At 40.9% G+C, this 23,699-nt stretch overlaps 1 protein-coding gene across 2 annotated transcripts in view; it reads right to left on the bottom strand.

Annotated features, from left to right (window-relative positions):
* Positions 1–21,741, bottom strand: part of FGF13 (fibroblast growth factor 13) — a 324,403-nt gene extending 302,662 nt beyond the window's left edge. For both annotated transcript variants that reach the window (XM_075259704.1, XM_075259701.1), the window contains exon 1: positions 21,519–21,741. The gene's annotated coding sequence lies outside the window, so the exon portion shown is untranslated. The remainder of the gene's footprint in view (positions 1–21,518) is intronic.
* Positions 21,742–23,699: the final 1,958 nt, after the last annotated feature.

Here is a 23,699-nt window from a genome sequence, read left to right as displayed (position 1 = left end):
TGGAGGCCGCATGTTATGCAGCAAGGAGTGGCTCAGAAGACTGATATATAGGATTTAATATAAATGTTATTAATTTAAATACCTGCCTGTGTCTGCTTAGGAGTCCAGTGGGCGGTCTTACACAGTGATTGTAAGCTAGGTATGTCTGTAGACTGAATTGGAACACCCATTGGACTCATAGGCATAAAAATAACTACAAGGACTTAAGGTCAGTCACACAACCATTCTCACATGTGACACATAAAAGACAATCAATTAACCCTTTAGGGCTAAGCGTTTTTTCCTGCATCGCTTTTCACAGAGCAAAGCTCTATGGACTTTCTGCTTCAATTATATCTATAGGGAAACCACTGGGGATGCGCAATTTCCAAAAACTGCGTGTTTTTCTGCAATGTGTAGATGGGATTCGCTAGAATCCTATTCACTCTTCAGGGACTGTAAAACAACATGTGGAGCCACATGAGGCCCCGTCCTCAAGCTGATATCTCTATATTATCCTGATATTTCTGTAATAGCCAATAAAAGCCAGTATTTGCTTATAAGGCGCTGCAGAGCTGAAGCTAAATTGTGATGGGCTGTCATAAGAGAATGGTAGAGGCCGTCTGCAGACAGTTGTCATTATAACATGTATTTATAGGCTTTTTGCTTTCATTTTTAAGACATATTTTCATCAAAAAGTGAGGACTTCAAAGGAACGTCCGAGACACTGTAGAGACACCGCGCTTTATGACCTGCTCTGCTGAATGCTTCCATTTTTTCTTGGCATAGAAAGATTCATTAAACAGGTCGACACAGTAATCATGTTAGAAATGTCAGTAAGTAGATATCAATAGTCATTACATCTATCTATCTATCTATCTATCTATCTATCTATCTATCTATCTATCTATATACTATCTATCTATCTATCTCATATCTATCTATCTATCTATCTATCTATCTATCTATCTATCATCTATCTATCTATCTATCTATCTATCTATATACTATCTATTTATCTATCTATCTATCTATTTATATATCTATCTATCTATTTATTTATCTATCATCTATCTATCTATCTATCTATCTATCTATCTACTATCTATATACTATCTATTTATCTATCTATTATCTATCTATCTATCTATCTATCTCCTTTCTATCTACCTATCATCTATCTATCTATCTATCTATCTATCTATCTATCTATCATCTATCTATCTATCTATTTATTTATTTATCTATCATCTATCTATCTATCTATCTATCTATCTATATACTATCTATCTATATACTATCTATTTATTTATCTATCTACTATCTATCTATATACTATCTATTTATCTATCTATCTTCTATCTATCTATCTATCTATCTATCTCCTATCTATCTATCTATCTATCTATCTATCTATCTATCATCTATCTATCTATCTATTTATTTATTTATCTATCATCTATCTATCTATCTATCTATCTATCTATCTATCTATATACTATCTATCTATATACTATCTATTTATTTATCTATCTACTATCTATCTATATACTATCTATTTATCTATCTATCTTCTATCTATCTATCTATCTATCTATCTTCTATCTATCTATCTATCTATCTATCTATCTCTATTTGGATATAAGGTGGCCACATATGTGACATCACATCAGCAAGACCCCCACAGTCAATAACCACTCTGAGCAGTATACAGAGGTGTTTGGCTGCAGCTGATGAGATGTCACCAGGTGACAACCAGCCCAGCGCAGGATTAGAGGGGACAATGCAGGTAGCTATCAGTGCACTTTTATTTTCCAACTCTATATAGAATGCATTAAATTTTAGAATTTGGGACACCCACGTTAAATGCACCAGCCAGTTTGGACAATTTGGGTAAATTTGTGGATAAAGGGTAATGGGGTTATTCGGTAGGAGGTCTCTCAACAGTAAGTTGGTAATATAGTGGCTAATGCACCTTCTGATACCACAGCTACTAGGTGTAAATAGTGCAGGAAACTGAGGGTAAGTGTTGATTTTTCCTGCAGTGCCACCACAGGATAGATTAGGTATTGCACAGCGCCAATTTAAATGGCTTATATAGGTAATGCAGGACAGGCGCAGGTTCTCCAGTGCAAATGACACTCTGTAACCGATCTCTACTTCAGCCAAGCAATGAGGACTCAAAATTCCCTTAGAGGGCATACGCAAATAGATTTTCTAAACTGGACAGCCCCTTTAATAAGGCAGCAGCCAGAATTCCCCCAGGTGTCCAGTTGCAGGAATATACTCCCACAAGTATGAGAATGAATTCAGGAAGCACTATATATGCAATTCCCTTATAAATGACCAAATGTGACAAGCTGAAGCAGGTGACATTGTGCGTTTAACATGAAGGGGGGAGCAGCCATTCTTACTATAAGCCCATCCATACATCCACGTCAGGAATGAGATGCATGAGGCTGAAACTATTTCTCACGTTAGCTCGGTGAGAGCTCTGAATACCAAACATATACAGACAATGTACTGAATAGTGCTGAAGTACGGGGGGGAGTAATGCAAGCCGCAGTAAGCGTTATTATTTCATGTCCCACTGACATGTGTAATTGTTAATTATTTTAATGAATTATATCTTTCCAAAGCAGATAATAATGCTGTGAAAGAAGTTGTCTAGTGCGGTCTATTCTTGTATCCCTCTATACCCCGTATAATTAGATGTTTGGATGGCGGATCCGGAGCCAGATATTATCCTGTTCCTCATGTCCTGAGCTTGTTTATTTCAATATAGATTACAATTGTATATTTAATATTTGTATCACTATCATGTTCTATGGTTTGGTACAATAAGGTGCAAAACATAAAAATATAAAAGAATAAAGACAATGGCAAACATTTGTGATGTGCATTTCTCACCATGCAGGGAGCGTTGTATAGTAGGGGAGATAGCAGCTGCCGTATAGACGCTCATTGTTTGCAGGAAGCCGATTTACGTATCGGTATATCCTTGTGCTCTATATTTATAGATATAGTACAGAACATAATTGCAATAAGATTTAGGCCGGGACAAACACCAAGGTAAAAAACGCTTGCGTTTTACAGTCCCTGCAAAGTTGATGGGATTCTAGCAAACTGCATTCACAAATTGCAGAAAAATATGCGCAGGAGATATGCTTCAGTTTCCAAAAACTCTGAATTTTTGGAAATCACAGCATGTCAATTATTTCTTTGGAAATGCTAGGTATAATTGAAACAGAAAATCAGCAGGGGAAAGCTCTGCAGGAAAAACCACTATGCATTTCCACTGCAGTTTTTCCTACAGCGCATTTGCACTGCAGCTTTCTATGTGGGGCCTTAGCCTTAATGAGTAGAGATGAGCGAAGAGTAAAATATTCGATATTCGTTTAGCATCTGAGATGCAGCAGAGCTGAGTGTGCAGCAGGGTTCAGCGCACACTCAGCTCTGCTGAATCTCTGTGTGTGCTGAGCTCTGCTGCTTCTCCGTGTAGCAGAGCTGTGTCAGCACTGCTATATCTGAGATTGGACCACAATGGAAACTGCTGTGGACCAATCTTAGACTCCGCCTCCTCCAGAAGAACCAGCGTTGATTGGCCGAATACCATACTCTATATGGCATTTGGCCAATCAACGCTGGTCAATGAATTCCTATGGGAAAAAGTCAGCTCGCGCATATCGCATGCTGACAGGGATCCCGACCAGATAGAGCCCCAAAGAGCTGGGTGAGTAACATTCCCTAATCCCTAGCTAACCCTGCCTGTAGATCTATCCCTGTCTCACAGTCACATAGTTCACAGTCTCAAATTAATCGAATGTTAAATCCACCATTCGTATAATTTGGAGGTCACCTGATTTCGGCAGCCAATTACTTTTTCTGATTTTTTTTCGATGCCTCCGTTGTCGTAGTTCCTGTCCCACCTCCCCTGCACAGTTACTGGTGCAAAAAAAGCACCAAGAAAGGTGGGAGGGGATACAAATTTTTACTGCGTTTGCCTCGTTGTATTCGATTCCAAACGAATACCTCGAACGGCCTGATATTCGAATGAATATGTATTCGATCGAACAGTGTTCGCTCATCTCTATTAATGAGGTTTTCCGGGCAGAAAATCTTTTTTCTTTTTTTAGAAAGGTCTGTTAGTGCTAGTAATGGGTTATAAGTACACCTTATACCTTCAGCAGTGGTTGGAGTGATTTCTGGGTGTCTCTGGTTGCTGCTGCATCCTCTGCATTTGTTTACAAGGTCTTAGCTTCCTTCTGTGCAGCTTCCTGTGTAGCTTCTACACTAGTTCCCTCTCACTCAGCTCCCCTTCCTCACTCTGTTACACTCCCCCTCCGTCTCCCTATTCTAGTGATCCCGCCCATTACTATCCCCTCCCATCCTCCCTGTCTCCCTAGCATAACGATCCTGCCCATTACTAGCCACTTCCACCCTCCCTGTCCCCTTAGATAACCTATTCCCCCCACTACTAGCAGATGGGAAGAGGGGAGGAGTCGTTCCCGGACACAGGAAGGTTTGGTAAGTATTGATGGGGATGAGGGGGGGGGGGGGGGGGGAGAATAATGATGACATTACATTTCGGAAGCGGTGAAATGAAACATCACCAGATTATCAGAAAGTATCCCTGGGGCAGTCACATGACCGCTCCATGTATATGGGTAATCAGAATTTTTTAATGGAAGTAAATTAGAAGTTAGGTGAGAGGAGGGAGTTTAGTTTAGAGGTTAATTCTTAGTTTATTCTGGACAACTGCTTTAAAGGGATTTGCCAAAATTAGAAAGCAGCACCATGTCTGTATATATAGGCTGAGTGGTATTACAGTTCATCACTGAAGGGATTAAAACTGAACTTCAATACTAAACCTGTGGTGACATGTGTGGTGTTGTTTCTGAAAAAAATATCTAATTTTAGATCATTAGAAAATAATTTCAGCTGATCAGTGATCATACATTTAGATGGATTTCCCTATGATCTAAGCTTACAGAGGTATCCCAATAGGTCTCAACGTCTCCTATAAGAAGGTTGATTTTGACATGTCTTCTCCTTTGTCCCCTGAAGACAAGTGACATCAGGCAGCCACTTATTCCATCTTGCCTGGAACCTTGAGCTGCAGACTCAGCCTGCCAATGCAAAAATGTTTGTTGTAGGATCAGGGAACATAGCCATTGGTCAGACGATTGTTTATGACCAGCTAAGGCTAAGTTCACATTCCCGTTATTACAATTCATTGCTTTCATCCATCATAGGATGAGAGCAATGGACTCAAATGATGCATGCAGGACTTTTTGTTCCATTTGAAAAGTAAAGCTTCATGTCATGTTTTTTCACACTGGAGTGAATGCAGATGGATGCGTCATTCCAGCGCTGTTTAAGACCATTGCTTCCATCCTATGACGGATGAGAGCAACGGACTGTAATAACAGAAATGTGAACTGTATTGCTATACAAATATTTTTCCACAAAGGAAGATTAAGGCTAAGTTTCCATGTGTCCATGGGATTTCCACAGCGCATCTGCCTATTGCAAAAACCAGCCAAAAATGGATAATAAAAATTGCATAATATTAATAATCGAAGCACTTCCTGCAAATGTGAAACCTTTCCAATAATAAGATGGTAAATTTTGGTGTAAAATACTATGAAATTTGTACCATACAAAACAGAACTGCTATTATTATACCTAGAGAACTGGGATCAGACGACAGAGTATAATGAGCAAAGATCCAGGGAAAGGTGACTAAAAATAAAACAGTGTTACTCACCTCTTCTGGGCCCACTATGGCTCCTCTTAAATGATGTCACAGACCGCTATGCCTGTAATTGGGCCTCGGCAGTCACGTGGGTCACCACAACACCGTCACACTAGTGTGGCCAACATGACTAGTGAGGCCCAATTACAGGTCTGTGACATCATTCAAGAGGCTAAAGACCCACACTGGAGCCCAGAAGAGATGAGAAACACTGTTACCCTGTTTCCCTGAAAATAAGACAGTGTCTTATATTAAATTCTCTTCTGAAATAGATGACCTGTCTTATTTTTGGGGGATGTTTTATGCAACGGCTGGAGCGGGGGACGATAGGCAGTCATGCCGGTGCTTCCTTAGCAGTGGGCCGGCATGACTGCCGGTTGTAGGTGGTCCAGGAGGTGAAGGGGGGGGGGGGTGTCTTATTTTCATGGAAATAGGGGTAGTTATATTTCATCACTTCCCTGAAGAGATCCCAGAGTATAATCATAGCTAGTGGTAGGCAAACCCAAAAATTTGACCAGGTTTGGTCAAATCCAAAATTTTTGCAAAATGCATAATAAATAGAGATGAGCGAGTACTATTCGAAACGGCCGTTTCGAATAGCACACACCCATAGGAATGAATGGAAGCGGCTGTGTCCATTCCTTTGAAACGGGAGTTTCAAATAGTACTCGCTCATCTCTAATAAACACAATAGTTGCCACTAGGGAATACTTCATTGCATTACATGGAGGAGCCACTAGGGAAGACTATACTGTGTGTAGGGGGCCACTGTGGGACATTATACTTGGTGAATTGGCCACCGTGAGGCATTATGCTATGCGGAGCGCTGCTATGGGACATTATACTGCATGGAGGACACTATGGGACATCATACTATGTGAATGGGCCACTCTGGGATATTATACTGCATGGAGGACACTATGGGACATTGTACTGTGTGGAGGGGCCACTGTGGAAAATTATATTTGGTGAAGGGACCATTGTGGGACATTATACTGTGTGCACTATGGGACATTATTCTTAAATGGGTTGTCCAGGAATTGGACAAATTATGGAGGTGCCTTGGTTCAGGTGACAGTCACAAGCACTATATGGGGGGCTGTAAAGGGGTCACAATGCATGGGGACAATAAAGGAGCAGTATACTGGGTGAGGGGCCAGGAATGGAGGCAGCACACTATATGGCGGCCAATAAGGAGGTAGTACAGGGCTTTATATCATGTGAAGCCCAAAAAGGGGACATTATAATGTGTGTGGTCAGTAAAGGAAGTGGTTGACCATGTGGGGGCCAGTAAAGAGAGTGTTTTAATGTGTGTGGGCCAGTAAAGGGGGCACTATTCTGTATGGGCACCAGAAACGGGGGCACTATGCTGTGTGGGGGTGGGAGGGCTCCAAGTCAAAAGCTTTCCATTGGGGCAAGTCTTACTATACTTACAGTCTTGCTAGTTAGGGTGAGTTCACACAGAGTAAAGTGCCACGTGATGCAAAATCACGGCCGCAAAATAGCGCCGTGTATATGATCCCGGCTCCCATTGAAAGCAAGCGGCACTTTACTCCGTGTGAACTCACCCTTACACTCCTGGGGAATGAGGAATTACAGGACGGGTGTGTAGCATATTATAAGCACATAAGTATGCTTACGTAAGTATATTAAATGTTTTCCCTGGTTGTTTATAGGCCAGGGGTAAATTTAGGGGAGTTCTACTGTATATCGATGGCAGAATTCAGGGGTGACATCCTAATTTCAGAGCATTGCAGCTCTCGCTGTCTCTCTGTAACTTTACTCAGTGCCTGTGAGGCTTCCATAGTTAGACGGATAAATATTTTATTGTATTGTTATTTATTCATTGAATGAAATTTTGTATGTTTAGTTTTTATCAGATCCGTATAGGGCTGGATTACAGCAATGGTAAGATAAATCTCCACCAGTTTGTGGTTTGTGCCACCAAGTTTTTTCTAGACCTTTGCCGCAGCAAAGCATGAGATCGTGAGAAATATGTACAATATCCCCAACAATATGGATGTTAGCTAAGGATCAATGATATACTGTATATGCACTGAGGTTTGGAGCTCTCTTCTCCTTGTATGAAGCTCCAATGAACCATCCATCTGCTTACCAGAAGAAATCCACCAGTCATGCATGTATGCTTATTATTATAGGTAATAAAGTCATTATTATAGGTAATAAGCAATTGCCAAATACCCTTGGCTCCACTTATCTTGTGCTTGAACAAAAGATCATACACATTAGACGCTCAACTCATATTAGTGATAGCTATTACCCAGAGTCTCCACCAACCATGTTCAAGCCTGGCCAGTTTTTGTAGCAAATGTTGTTGGGTGAAAAAAGTTTGGTGCTGCAGGACTTTTTTGCCCAAGATTTCTGCAAGACTACGAATGGACATAATGGTGCAAATATGAATATAGCCTTAAGGAGCACCTTTCATGTGTACATGCGGTTTTATATACCGCTAAGAAAACCAACAGTGCATTGAATTTGCTGCACTGTCGGCTTTCCTGTTATGTGCCCCGGGGCAAGAGATATTGGTGCTGTTACTGATCTCTGCCCACTGTCAGAGGGCGTTCCTCTGACAGTGGGCAGAGATCTAGCTGGGCTGTGGGGATTGCCCCTCCAAGAATACTCGTCCATAGCCCTGTACTGTCAGAGGGGGTGTTCCTTACCTCCCAACAATGACAGTGAGCTGTGAAGAACACCCCCAGTACTAGTCTATGGATGAGAACAGTCAGTAAGGGGGTATTCCTCACAGTCCAGCTAGACTGTCAGGAACGCCCTTCTGACAGTGGGAAGAGATCGGTAATGGCACCAATAATTCTTACCCCGGGGCATATAACAGGAAAGCCAACAGTGCCCTGAATTCAGTATATAAAACCGCATGTGCCTGAGAACATGAAAGGTCCACTTTAATGGCCACTTTCCATCCACGTGTGACATACTTTCATCCATATTGCACTCATCTTGCTGTTTTTAACATCCATTTGTCAAAAATTTGATAGTTGTCCACTATCCATTAGTAAATAGATAAACTCCATTGATCTTTTTGTTGACCCGCCCCACTGACCCATGTTTAATTGTTGCCAGTGCCACTGCGATGCAAATCCATTTTTACCGACATCACAACAGACCCATTGACTTCTATCGGGTCTGTCTAATCAATGAAAGCCATGTCTTATTTTTTAAATGGATATTATTCAGAGTTTATTAGGAAGCCAATATGTCGCTGTTGCCATAAACTATCATTGTTCTGATATAACGTTTGTCACGCGGCCGTTTTTCATGTGCATGGGACCTTATAGGTATTGGGTGTGCCATTTCTCATTGGATAGAAGATGTTAGGAGTAAATAAGGAAGGCCACGTTAAAACGTTACCAAGGGGCTTACTCCACATGGTCAGCCATTGTGTATGGGATTGGCAGGAGAAGTAACTTGTCCAACAGGTATTATACAGTAAGTGTTTGGCCACCTATAGAATCAGTATATACAGTAGTGCCTCCATGCACATTGCTAGGTGTTCTTAGAGTAACGCATCCTCTGAGTCCCGCTTGCTCTCTACCACACCTGTTGCAAGGCAACTGCACAACTATACAGTCCTATGAAAAAGTTTGGGCACCCCTAATAATTGTAATAATTTTTAGTTCTAAATATTTTGGTGTTTGCAGCAGCCATTTCAGTTTGATATATCTATTAACTGATATATCTATTAACTGATGGACACAGTAATATTTCAGGATTGAAATGAGGTTTATTGTACTAACAGAAAATGTGCAATATGCATCAAACCAAAATTTGACCAGTGCAAAAGTATGGGCACCTCAACAGAAAAGTGACATTAATATTTAGTACATCCTCCTTTTGCAAAGATAACAGCCTCTAGTCGCTTCCTGTAGCTTTTAATCAGTTCCTGGATCCTGGATGAAGGGATTTTGGACCATTCCTCTTTACAAAACAATTCAAGTTCAGTTAAGTTTGATGGTCACCGAGCATGGACAGCCCGCTCTCAAATGATCTGAAAACAAAGATTGTTCAACATAGTTGTTCAGGGGAAGGATACAAAAAGTTGTCTCAGAGATTTAACCTGTCAGTTTCCACTGTGAGGAACATAGTAAGGAAATGGAAGACCACAGGGACAGTTCTTGTTAAGCCCAGAAGTGGCAGGCCAAGAAAAATATCAGAAAGGCAGAGAAGAAGAATGGTGAGAACAGTCAAGGACAATCCACAGACCACCTCCAAAGAGCTGCAGCATCATCTTGCTGCAGATGGTGTCACTGTGCATCAGTCAACTATACAGCGCACTTTGCACAAATAGAAGCTGTATGGGAGAGTGATGAGAAAGAAGCCGTTTCTGCAAGCACGCCACAAACAGAGTCGCCTGAGGTATGCAAAAGCACATTTGGATAAGCCAGCTTCATTTTGGAAGAAGGTCCTGTGGACTGATGAAACAAAGATTGAGTTGTTTGGTCATACAAAAATGTGTTATGCATGGTGTCCAAAAAAAAGCATTCCAAGAAAAACACTTGCTACCCACTGTAAAATTTGGTGGAGGTTCCATCATGCTTTGGGGCTGTGTTGGCAATGCCGGCACCGGGAATCTTGTTAAAGTTGAGGGTCGCATGGATTTCACTCAGTATCAGCAGATTCTTCAGAATCAGTTCAAGAATCAGTGACGAAGTTGAAGTTACGCCGGGGATGGATATTTCAGCAAGACAATGATCCAAAACACCGCTCCAAATCCTCAGGCATTCATGCAGAGGAACAATTACAATGTTCTGGAATGGCCATCCCAGTCCCCAGACCTGAATATCATTGAACATCTGTGGGATGATTTGAAGCGGGCTGTCCATGCTCGGCGACCATCTAACTTAACTGAACTTGAATTGTTTTGTAAAGAGGAATGGTCCAAAATACCTTCATCCAGGATCCAGGAACTGATCAAAAGCTACAGGAAGTGACTAGAGGCTGTTATCTTTGCTAAAGGAGGATCTACTAAATATTAATGTCACTTTTCTGTTGAGGTGCCCATACTTTTGCACCAGTCAAATTTTGGTTTAATGCATATTGCACATTTTCTGTTAGTACAATAAACCTCATTTCAATCCTGAAATATTACTGTGTCCATCAGTTATTAGATATATCAAACGGAAATGGCTGTTGCAAATACCAAAATATTTAGAACAAAAAATGATTAAGATTAATAGGGGTGCCCAAACTTTTTCATAGGACTGTAGTTGAGGACTGCTTAGCAAACAGCATAAAACATCCCCTAGGAAGTCTAAAAGTCTCTGTAATGAATAATACAATCAAACACACTTCATCTTACTACAATTTCACTACTCGCATCGGATGATGTTCACATGAAGCTCTCATCTTTATTAATATTTTTTTTTTCTTCCTCAGAAGAAACTTCCTCTATATCATGGCTCGGGATCACGGTGACACGCAGAATTATATAATGTTATTTTGTCACAATGATCACTCCAATGCTTGACAGAGCTCGACTTAAATGTCAAGTATGCTTCAGATGCATTTTGAGCGAGGTCTTCTGCATAACACAAATGCAGTGTGATTGTGGAAGTCTGCCTATGGAGCCCTCACCGGTGGCCATCGCAACCCTTTTATGTCACTTTTATTCTTACATTTTTATCTTACAATATGTAATGCATAAATACGCTCTCATCATGGCTTTCGTGCTGGAGAAAAAGCCTGCATAAGTAAAGAAAAGATGAAAGGGGGACAGTGCCGTGTTACTTAAATGAATTAAGGATCATGGCAAAGTTCGGAAGCGTATTTCTGAGGAGTTTGCAAAAATGAAATGTGAGGTCTCGACTGGAATATAAATGAGAATTTCATTTTTGTGGTTCAGTAGATACTGGAGACGTGTGAACGTCGTCCTGGGGATAATAAAGGATGATATTTGCGCATAGATAAGGGGGCGTTCACACTAACGTTGGTGTCCGTGGCTATTGTCCGTGCAAGATTTTAGCAATGGACACTAGCTGGTCCGTTTGCAATTCACATTAATTTCAATTAGAGATGAGCGAACACTGTTCGGATCCCATAGAAATGAATGGAAGAACCTGTGACGCCGGCCGCCGGCAAAGTCAGCGTCACAGGTGCTTCCATTCATTTCTATGGGATCCGAACAGTGTTCGCTCATCTCTAATTTCAATGGGATTTTATCTTGTGTCCTGTAGTGTCCGTTTACAACCATGTCCATTTTTCAAGCAGACAAAAAATCCTACATGCAGTATTTTTCTGTCCGTTTAAAAAAAAACGGACAGTAAGTGTCCGGTTTTTTTAACATTGATGTCTATGGGCATATCAGTTACTGTCCGTTTGTGTCCGTTATGATAGGTGTCCGTTTTTCTTTTAAACGGACACCTACTGAGTGGACACCAATGGTAGTGTGAACCCTACCTAAAAAAGAATCCTTGAGATGGGAATGCCACTTTAAGGGGGGCAAAGTCGGACATCTTTACAAGCGGACAGTGAAGGAAGGGCACGGAATGTAAAAGAACACACCCGATCGCCATTTAAATGAATGACAAGTGTTACGGACACAGCTAGTGTCCGCTCCTAATGTCCGTGCTAGATTTTGAACAGATACTAGGAGCGGACACTACTTGTCGGACATTGATGGTAGTGTGAACACCCCCTAAGAATGACACAACGCCTTTTATTTACATAGGATTGAATGAAAGTGATACAAAATATTACTCAATTAATTTACTGACTGGAGACCAATAACCAAAGAGTAACATATAACCGTGGTGATCCTTGTAGAAGTGGCGTACACTGCATACTACTGTATTACACCGTACCCCTCATTGGACACCAGTTTTGTCAAACATAATCAGCCTTTAACCTGTCGCCTGCAATCTAATTTTGGTTCTCTGCACAGGGATATAAAGTGACTTATGTAAGGTCACAAGAAGCCAGATTGGAAATTGAAAACGGAGTCTATTGCTCAGACTTAGTGTCTCGTTCAGTGTGTGTCCTAAGTGTCTGTAGTATTTATATTACTTATAATAAGAAAACACACTTTGAGGCTGCGGGATATTACAGGGGACTTTCCTCCTATTGGTAAATATATGGCAGAATGATCGTTCTCTATTTCCTATCTGCCATTGAATCAATGATATTCTGTACTGTATTTAGAAATGATAGTGTTGCATAGAGAATGTAGCACTTGTGTAAATGATGTACACATAGAGCACAGTACATAGATTTATACGTTGCAGAGCAGCTGTTGGCTCCCTAGGCACATGGACCTGGGGTGACTGTTCCCACTGCAGCTATTTCCCAACTGATCTATTGATGTCTCTTTACAGTTTACATGTATAGCAGTGTGCACTGACATGGCGAGACAAGTAAACACTCGTTGTCCACTGTCATGTCACCAATGTCAGCTCAAAAGCGGTCCACATATAGATTTTTCTACAGGACAGGTCATCAATATCTGATTTTGGGGGTTCAACAATCAGACCCCACACATATCAGCTGTTCCAGCAGGCTCCAGGCATCGGAGGCCATTGCAGTGGATGAGGTGTGGAAACGGTCTGCTCTTAGTCAAGTAATAGGAGTGGCACTGTAGCCTCATCCACTGTGTAGCAATGGTTTGGGTGAACGGCAGCTTCACTACTATTTCTTGAATAGGAACAGTTGCATGCACTCCTAGTCCACTGCAGGAGATTGCCTGATCAGATAATCTGGGTGGGGTCCTTGTGTTAGAGCCCCACTGATCTGATACCGATGGTCTTTCCCAAAGATAGGCAACCTTCAGTACACCAGCTGTTGTAGAACTACAACTCCCTTCATGCAGACTTGCTCTTCTGTTCTTGAATCTACCAGGGCAGTGAGTGGAGCATTGAAAAAATTCCAAAAACTAACCCCCACATCTGACTATGTATGTCCAACATTTGCAATGGACGACTCCAGACTGTGGGGGTCAACAGCAATAATTCAAAAAGGATTTCCTCCGGCAATCAGATTATTTAAAATGTAACTTTTACTTCATGAGTGGAGCATGTTGGGAGTGGTAGTTTCACAGCAGTTGGAGTGTCGAAGGTTACTGAGCCCTGGTCTATCCTGTGGACTGGTTATCAATGTTCATCACCCTTGGGTCTTAGACAACACCTAGAACTGACAGTTTCGAATAAACATTTTGTAAGGCTACTACAAAGAAAAGGAGTTTGTAAGGTTGAAAGAAGACAAACGTCCACATAAATCACGTTTTCTGATGATATGTTGATGAAGATGGAGGCAAAAAAGAAGAAGCGCAGGCAGAAACTAATGGTTATCTTAGGGATGAAACTCCTACCTAAACCTTTGCCTTGATGTTGTGGCCAGCAGGGGTGTCGGTCTCTAAGTTGGGACCTAGATCTTGATGGCATAGCCTATAGATATACCATAAACATCTAATTAGGGTTGAACCAATCTTGAGATTTCAGGATCAATTTCAATACCCAATCATTTTCCAGTTGATCCCAATGGTGAAATTTGCTCGATTGCCGATAGGGATCCAATCTTTTCCGATCCCGATCGCTCAACCCTAGTCAATGCTTCTCTATGGGAAAAGTCACTTTTAGGGTTGAGCCGATCTTGAGATTTCAAAATCCGATTTCCGATCATTTTTCAGCCGATCCCAATCGCAATCATGAAATTTGCTCGAATGCCTATCGGGATCCGATCTTTTCCGATCCCGATCTCTCAACCCTACATCTAATATGTCTAATATTCCTGCCAAAGAATTAATACGGCCCTACCATACCCCTGTATGCCACAGACCTTGTATGGGAGAAGACAGAGTTTTTTGTATGAAGTTCTGAATGAATCCACCATAAAACCTATTATAGCAGGGATAGGGAACCTTCGGCTCTCCAGCTGCTGTGAAACTACAACTCCCATCATGCGCCATTCACTTTCATGGGAGTTCCAAGAACAACAGAGGAAGTATGCATGCTGGGAGTTGTAGTTTTGTAACAGCTGGAGAGCCGTACGTTCCCTACCCCTGTATTATAGCTTGCTCCATATTATAGCATGTTCCTTCCATACAGTCTACATGCAAATGGCTCTGTTATGTGCACAAGGCTTTAAGCTCATGTTAGCAAGATATAATGTAGTGCAAGTCTTTGCAGACTTCAGATTTGGGAATGTAGGCAGAGTAGGTTGTGCTCCTGTATTTGTCCCAATGGAGCGCATGTTGACAGGTGATGACTGTGTAAGTAGATCCTTATATATGCATTCTATGTCTATGGCCTCAGCTGTAACTGTAGTTGCTGAAATCTGCTCCTGAGCACCATAATACTACAGAGTCGTCTCAAGATATGATCTCTGGGTGTAAATACTGGATAGCCCAGAGCTGTATTCAGTAGTTCACAGGCAGTATCTTTACATAAGGTGAAATCTATAACCTACAGGCAGAAGACACGATATGATCATATGAAGAGTTAATACAAGAATGACATAGATCGTGTTCATAAGGAAACCGTAATTGTCGGCTTATCTAGAAAGATGAGAAATGTGAAAAGATTCCGAATCAATTATTTCTAATGATAAAATGCAGGACGGTCCCATGAAAGTCCAGACATATGGAAACATTTTGCACTTGCAGAACGAAGAGAAAAATAGCCTGTAATGTTTCCTTCATCTAATTGTATCATTACAGAGTATAGCAGAATGCACAATGTTCTGCCTGCTGATTCTGTCTATGGACTCATAAATAAGACATCTAGTATATACCTGAAGCATCAAAGCAGGAACAAGTAGTTCTGCTTTTCTAAAGTACATTTTCTGGAAGATAGAACAGTCGGGGAGATATTTTTATTATTAGCAGGATCAGTATCCGGATTGGTAACTTGCAGTAGACATGCAGGATATTCTCCCACTGCTATAGAACTACAAATCCCAGCATTGTTGTCCTGTTTATTGGACTCCCTTTGAAATGGGAAATGGCCATCAGAATCATTTATCTCACCACTAGAGATGAGCGAACACTATTCAAAACAGCCATTTTGAATAGCACACTCCCATAGAAATGAATGGACATAGCCGGCATGCGGGGGGTTAAGCTGCCGGCTGCCGGCAAAGTCTGTGTGCCGGCCGCTTCCATTCAATTTTATGGGAGCATGCTATTCGAAATGGCTGTTTCGAATAGTGTTCGCTCATCTCTACTCACCACCCATTACGCTAATACTGGTTCCCAATCTCCCCACCTCTCACTCCTGAGCTCCGATCTTCTATAGTGCTGCTCCTTTTTCTTAGAATGTTCTTCCCCATTTCCACCTTTTGGGTCTCTCTTCCATTTGGAGGAGATATTATCTTGAGTTGTCTTTTTTTTCCAGATTATATCATTAGGTTTCACAAAATCCAGGCACTGATCTATAGAGAGCTACCTTACAAAAGGTGGTGCTAGGACAAGTTCCCCTTTTCTGTCAAGAAGGACCTTTTTACAAATTTGTTTCCCATAATATCTTTATATTACTGTAGCCAGTAATGCTGGTTTTTTAGAAACAGAATTGCTAATATTAAAGAATTATCATTATCTTAGCATATCTTAATTTTCTACTGGATATATATATATATATATATATATATATATATATATATATATGATCCACAAAAGTCCTGACACTCACTGTATCTTATATACGGTAAGCTTTCGACAGTTGCTTTGCATAGGCTGAAATGTGTGTCTGTGTGTTAGCTTATGTATATGTGAATAGTTTATGTATATGTGATGTGAGAGAGTGAAGGGTGTGGTCTGGGAAGACAGGTATGTCCCAGCCAGGCAGCTAAAGGGTGTTTGGTAAAGACCCACACCAGGGAGGTCAGCTGACTAATCAAGGCCTGATAATAGTCTGTGAGTGAGGACTAGGAGTGTGGCACCACACTGACAGAGCTGACCTGTCCAGACCGAACCTACAAAGCAGGTACTGTGCCACCCGTTGTTGTTGTCAAGGTGGGAGTGTGGTAGTCACGCTCCTGTATAGTCAGGGGGAAAAGTTTCTTATGTTTAGTTAGTTCTCAGCCGAGAAGGTTTCTGTTTTGTTTATTTGTGCCTCTGCAAAGGCAGTTTATGCAAAAGAAATGAATAAATACTGAATTTAAGTGCAACCCAGTCTATGTGTCCCTGTTTCCTGCACTGCTACCGAGCATGTACTTGAACGATTCCCCACAGTGAATAATTCTGTATATCAAGATATCGTCAGTGCTGGGACTTCATTGGATTGTATTGAATTGACTCTCCATGTTCACCACCAGATAGACGTAGTGCGGACCATCTTCTCTATGGTGTATATATGGGCCGTGTACTGACAAGGGACATAGGATTTGAACCTAATACTTTCCTAAGAATATGTGTGGAGCCTATAAGTGTGATCTTTTTCACCTCTCAGCCATTGTAATGGCCTGAAAACTCAAAAACATTTTTCCAATCCTTTTTTGATGGTATCTACAGCTCTGTTCAGCACATGCACCATCCTGGCTTTGCTCCTCTACACTCTGCTCACTTTGATCTCAATATCTTTGTATTTCATGAGTTCCTCTGCATTCCGTGTTATTAGTATATTGGTTTCATTTCAGGACATGTATAGTACATAGACTGACAACACAGCTCAATAGTGTTTGCCAGCAGAGGCAAAACTGTGAAAATCTGTCTCGTTGGCCAATTGGCACCACACAAGAAAAACACAGATTTGTATTTCGGCTTTCTTTATCTGATATAGGAGAAATACAATCCCATAATAGGAGATGAAGGAAAATGATACAGCACTGACTTAGTGGATTTCACAGATTTGTTCATCTCCAATTGACAGTCACTTTGAGGTTTGAAAATTATCTAGAAAGTGTCTTCCTGCCAGCGAGCTGCCAACTCTGTTCATGAGACTGGCAGCCATAGCTGACAAATTGTCTTTTGTTTCCAGGAAATAAATCTAAGATTTCTCTTTTAGAAATATACACGTTTCTTTTATTTATGTGCAAATTAATGTATGTATTAGGGTGCCATGGTATTGTAGCACACCAGCAACAACCACACGTGATTGAACCATAAATGATCATTGTTTTAGTTACTTATCTCATAGAATATGCAATATAGGCCTGATAGGTGCAGATATCACCACTGATACCCTATCAGGAAAATGGGGACCTTATGACCCCTTCGCTAATTCCTGGACGAAACATTCTCTTTATACTAATGGGATTTATAGTCACTTTAATGGTGAAGCAAATGGGGCAACTACTGGGGTCACCAAACCCTTGTTTTATGTGTACATTGGAGCAATGGTTACTTTGGGACATGTCTAAAACTGTCGATGTTAGGAATGAACCTAATGGTCAGGAGCAACACATGCCAGAGAAGTGATGCAGCACAAGAAAAGTCTAGGACACATATAAATAAACCAAATAATTTGTGAATATTCCCCTGCACCTACGGTCATGAGAAGAACAAAGCTCAAACTCTCTAAATTCTAGATAAAAATACTGCTCCTTAGTAGGTCTTATAATTAAGTAAACACAACCTCTGATGAACAACTAAACATATTACAGAATGTTAGAATTTAACAAAAACTAGGCTAAAATGCAAAAACAGTGTGTGAAAAATGTAAGTACACCTTTACAGCTCTTATTGGAATAAAGAGGGTAAGTAGCAATCAAGTTCTGCTAATGACATATCCTTGATTAATTGATCCTCTATAAAAGCAGAAGTTTTATCGGTTTGCTGGTTTGGGGCATTTAGGTGCGTCTGTAGCATTTAGATGTGTTAACACAATGCCCAGGAGGAAACACATTAGCAATGATTTTGAGATGCAATTGTTACTGCCCATCAATCTGGGAAGAAGACCATTTACCAAACAAGTCCATCATTCTACAGAGTGAAAGACAGTGGAAATAAGTGGAAAGATTGTTGACAATATTTCCAGGATTGACCAATCCAGCAAATTGCATTGTGCAGAGAAATTGCAAGAAATATAAAAGCTACATCCCAGACCCTACAAGCTTCTGTCAGCATTGTTAAATGTTCCAGAACATTACAGTACAGTTAGAATGAAAAGACTATGGCTTGTTTGGAAGACTTCTGGGACAATGGCCTTCGGATAAACAAGACCAAAGTAGAGATATTTGGCCATAATACAAAGAGCCACATTGAAGCGAAAACTACACAGAAGCGGGACACCTGACCTGGGCACCTTGCTTTTGTTGACTTGACCATGAACTCCTCTGTATGGCAAAATATTTTAAAGTCAATTATGAGGCCATGTATCATACAGCTAAACTTTGGTTTAAAGTCAGAAGTGCAACAGGGCAATGATCCCACGCACCCTGGCAGGTCTACACCAAATGACTGAAAAAGAAAAGTATCATGGTGTTGCAATGACAAGACCCAACCACAACTGAATTACTGAAGTGGAAACTTAAGAGAACTGTGTAGAATTGAAAACGTCAATGAAGTGAAACAAGGTTGTAAAGAAGAATGGGCTAAAAGTCCTCCAGAACAATGTGAGGCCCGGTTCACTTCTGCATTCGGTATTCCGTTCGGGACCCCCGAATCGAATACCGTGTGTATTGATAAGTGGTGAGCTTATGAAAGCACACGGACCCCATAGACTATAATGGGGTCCGTGTGTTTTTTGCATGGTCTCCACTCGAGTCAAGTGGAGAGAAAAGTACTTTGTGAACTACTTTTCTCTCTCCATGACTCGTGCGGACACCACACTGAAAACACACGGACCCCATAATACTCTATGGGATCAGTGTGCTTTCATAAGCTCACCCTAAGCAGATTCCCCGAATGGAATACTGAATGCAGATGTGAACCAGGCCTGAGACACTGATAAAGTCGTATAGGAAACCATTACCTTAGGTTATTAGTGCTAAAGGTGGTTCTACAAGCTATTGCTTCATTGGGTGCGCTTAGCTTTTTACACAAAACTTTTCCATTTTGTCTAAGTTTTTGTTGAAATTGGGGGATCAGTTGTGTTGTTGTTGATCTGAGGTTTTAGTCACCTAATTTCAAGACCTTCCAAGGGCCAGACGTAAAACCACAGAACTCAAAGAGACTTTGTAGAGTTTTTTCATTACATTAATGGAAGTTTGCTGAGCCAGTATGTATCTTTGTATAGTGCCTTGTAATCCCCATGCACTTCTGTACAGGCGACATTGGATTTTGTGTGTCGTGCTTCTAGTGCAGGATCTGATAAAGCATGTCATGTATGGAATCCAATAGAACATGCCATGTCTGCCTTTATGTGATGTTGTACAGTATAGCAGCCCTATTATAGGCATGTTACAGGTCTATGTGTTTGAGTCCTTAGCATTCAAGTGACTCTCATCTAAGGCAGCTTGTTGTTCTCGCTGCCACAGTCCGTAGGTGTTGCTTGATAGGCCTGTGAAATGTTAAGGGCAGCAAGCTAACCATCTTATCGGACACAAACTAATAGAAGTGTTTTAATCCTGTGACACTTGGGATTGGCACGTGAGCTGCTGAAAAGTACCTGCGGCCCGGGCCAATCTATTTACAGTAATGATATTGTGAGGCTGATGTCCTAGAACCATCACGTTACCATAGACAAAAGCACGGGACTGTCCAGCGGAGACGCCGACCCACAAGTTTTTATATAATTTAGTACTTTGCGTGCTCTAAGGGTTTGGAGCACACTGCAGCTGAGCCCTTATTCTGGTGGACATTGTAGGAAACGCTCCGAGAATATGCATCAGTTGTATACTTAGAACTTAGGACTACCCCATGAAAGTCAAAAAGTGCCCTTTGGCCTTTGTCAGTATGGTATGCATTGGCATGCCTTTTTTCTTCAAAGCACAGCTCTTGAGGTATACATTTTTTTTTTTTTACCATCAGGGTCAATGGGTAAGGCATTCCCCTGTATGCCAATATGGTGGCACAGATCAAGGAAGATTGTTGGAGGTATACACTGAGCCTTCTAGATAACAATGAGAATGCAGCTTACAGTACAATGAACTGTAGCCAAGTATTCATCTTGTGGACCAGAATCCGTCAGTAATTTTGGAGCCATGGACCCTTAGACAATAGAATAAGGAGTATCAGGCCCCCCATGACTATAGGGCTTCTGCAATGAAATGTCCTCACCTGAAAATGTAAGCATCAGCCCAATGAACCTATCACCTTCCAGGTCTTATTCAATTGCCATGGGTATGTACCCAAATATTCTATGGTCCCTTTACCCCAATGTTCATAAATGGTCCTAACAATTAAATTACAGCGTATAAGACTTTTCTCGATCAGTCCGTATACTGGCCTCTGTTAATGCATTACATCCTTTTAGGGTGGTTTCACACACAACATTTTTTGGAAAAATGCCACAGTTGTTTTTGTGCCAAAATCCAGAAGCGGATCCAGCAGGAAGGAGAAGTTGACGTCCTTCCTTTATATCCACCATTCTTTTTGTATCTTTTTGTGCTTCTAGCTTTGGTTAAGAATCTTTACAAAAATTGCTTTGTTTAAAATGACCCTTAGACTGCTTACAATATGCACAAAGTAAAGTTCCAGAGGATCGATCGTTGCGTAACGGAATTTCAACATACGACATAACGTAAAGCTGTAGCACACTACACCACCAAAATATAAGGGCAGCCAGATGAAGACCAAAAACAACCCAATAAAATTTAATTTACAATTTTAGTCTTCCACCAAATATTAGTGATCAGTCAATTTACCGAATAATAGATATATCCAAAAACTTGGATGACGGTCAGAAGAATGAAGAATTGGATAAACATTTGGACCTACCTGATGGTGATCCGTCAGTATTTCCCAGCAGAATATACCATGCAGCAAGTAATACCCAAGGGAACCTCTTGATTTCGTTGAAACAGATAGGTCCTGGTCAATTCTTTGTACGACGCTTGTTATTAATATTGTCCACAAAAGTAAGTTGATTAAATACGGGATAGGTGTCAAGAGCAATTACCGGGGTCATGGGCTGAATGCAGTTCACACTAGAGTAATCTGAAAAGTGGCAAGTCACAGGCTGTATATTGATTCTATTTTTAGGGGAGCTGAATTCCTCTGACTGGCCTTTTTCTTTCCAAGTTGCTCTAACTAAGTGCAGAAGACAGCTGTGTGGAGATCATCTTACAAGACTAGGGCTTCACCAGGTTAAAGAAACACACAGAAAATAGAAGACTTTTTGCACATTTGTGTACTATCAGGCGTACATATATACTCGGCTTTGACCAGATCTGCACTCCGCTGTGTCAGTCACTAAATCCTTCTTGTGTGCACTGGCTAACACGAGTGGAGCTCATGAAGGTATTTGATGGGTCTCTTCTACCTTGGCTTGGGTTCCACAGACAGTAAGAAGCCATGGAGGTGAGCCACTGGGTCTGAAATGGGTTAAGGACGGTTCAGTCCCTGCTGCTGTAAAGTAACCCTATACTCCCAGTGATGTAATGTTCTGTGCTCTGACATGCGCCATGTGTGGTTGTTTACTTGTGGTGAGCTCATGGCACCTGCAACACTAGTTAGAATATGATGTCCAGCGACATGTGCTATGTGTGTCACCGACAGAGGTCCCCACTCCTCTAATGTCAATCAGTGATTACTATGGAAGGGGGCATGGATAACCCAATATAACCCACTGGTCCCATTCTATTAGATTTTTATATATTATGAAGTCCTACGGTTACCCTGTTGTGTACATTATCTCTTTTCTGCAACATTTTTTTTTTATTATTTCTGTGCTGTGACTAGGGTTGAGCCGATCTTGAGATTTCAGGATCGATTTCAAAATCCGATTTCCGATCTTTTCCGATCCCGATCCTCAACCCTAGTCAATGCTTCTCTATGGGAAAAGTCACTTGAGAGTTGAGCCGATCTTGAAAAAATCTCTGACTTTGATCCCGCTTGAAAAGATAGGGTCGGAATTCTGATCGCGATCGTGAAATTTTCTTCATCGCCGATCGGAACCTGATCTTTTCCGATCCTGATCGCTCAACCCTAGCTGTGACATAACTGTATTATATGTACTGTGACATCATGTGGACATGTTAACCTGCATTAACATATTTTGTTTGTTTGTAACGAGATGACAGGTACATGGTTTTTTACTCAGTTCCTTATATCTGCACTGTGACATCACTGTATACTTAATATGCTATGACATCACTACTGTAGACTATTTCTATATTATGGAATCACTGTGTGTATTATTCCTTTACTGTGACATCACTGTGTGTATTATCCCTGTACTGTGACATCACTATATGCATGATTGTTATACTGCTAAATGACTGAGTGCATTATTTCTGTACTGTAACATTACTGTGTGCATTATTCCTATAGTATATCATCACTTTGTACATTATCCCTGTACTGTGACATCACTGTGTGCATTATTTCTGTACTGTGACATCACTGTGTGCATTATTTCTGTACTGTGACATCACTGTGTGCATTATTTCTGTACTCTGACATCACTGCATGCATTATTCCTAAACTGTTATATGACTGTATGCATTATTCCTGTACTGTGACATTACTGTGTGCATGATTCCTATATTATTTCACCACTTTGTACATTATATCTGTAATATAACTTCACTGTGCACATTATTTCAGTACTGCAACATTACTGTGTGCATTGTTCCTATAGTGTACCATGACTCAGAACATTAAACCTGTTCTGTGATATCACCATGTGCATTATTCGTATACTGTGACATGAGTGTGTGCATTTTTCCTATAGTGTGTCATCATTGTACTGTGACATCACTTTGTGCATTATTTTTTTATATTATGACATCACTGTGTGCATCATCCATGTACTGCAGCATCACTATATGCATTATTATTGTACTGTGATCTTATTGTGTGCATTTTTTCCTGTACTGCAATATCACTATATGCATTATTATTGTACTTTGATCTTGTTGTGTGCATTTTTCCTATACTATGACATTGATATGTGCA

Source organism: Leptodactylus fuscus, chromosome 11 (genome assembly GCF_031893055.1).
Source record: "Leptodactylus fuscus isolate aLepFus1 chromosome 11, aLepFus1.hap2, whole genome shotgun sequence".
NCBI classification, from domain to species: Eukaryota; Metazoa; Chordata; class Amphibia; order Anura; family Leptodactylidae; genus Leptodactylus; species Leptodactylus fuscus.
Note: the sequence above shows the minus strand (reverse complement) of the source record. Positions and strands in the feature narration are given on the sequence as shown.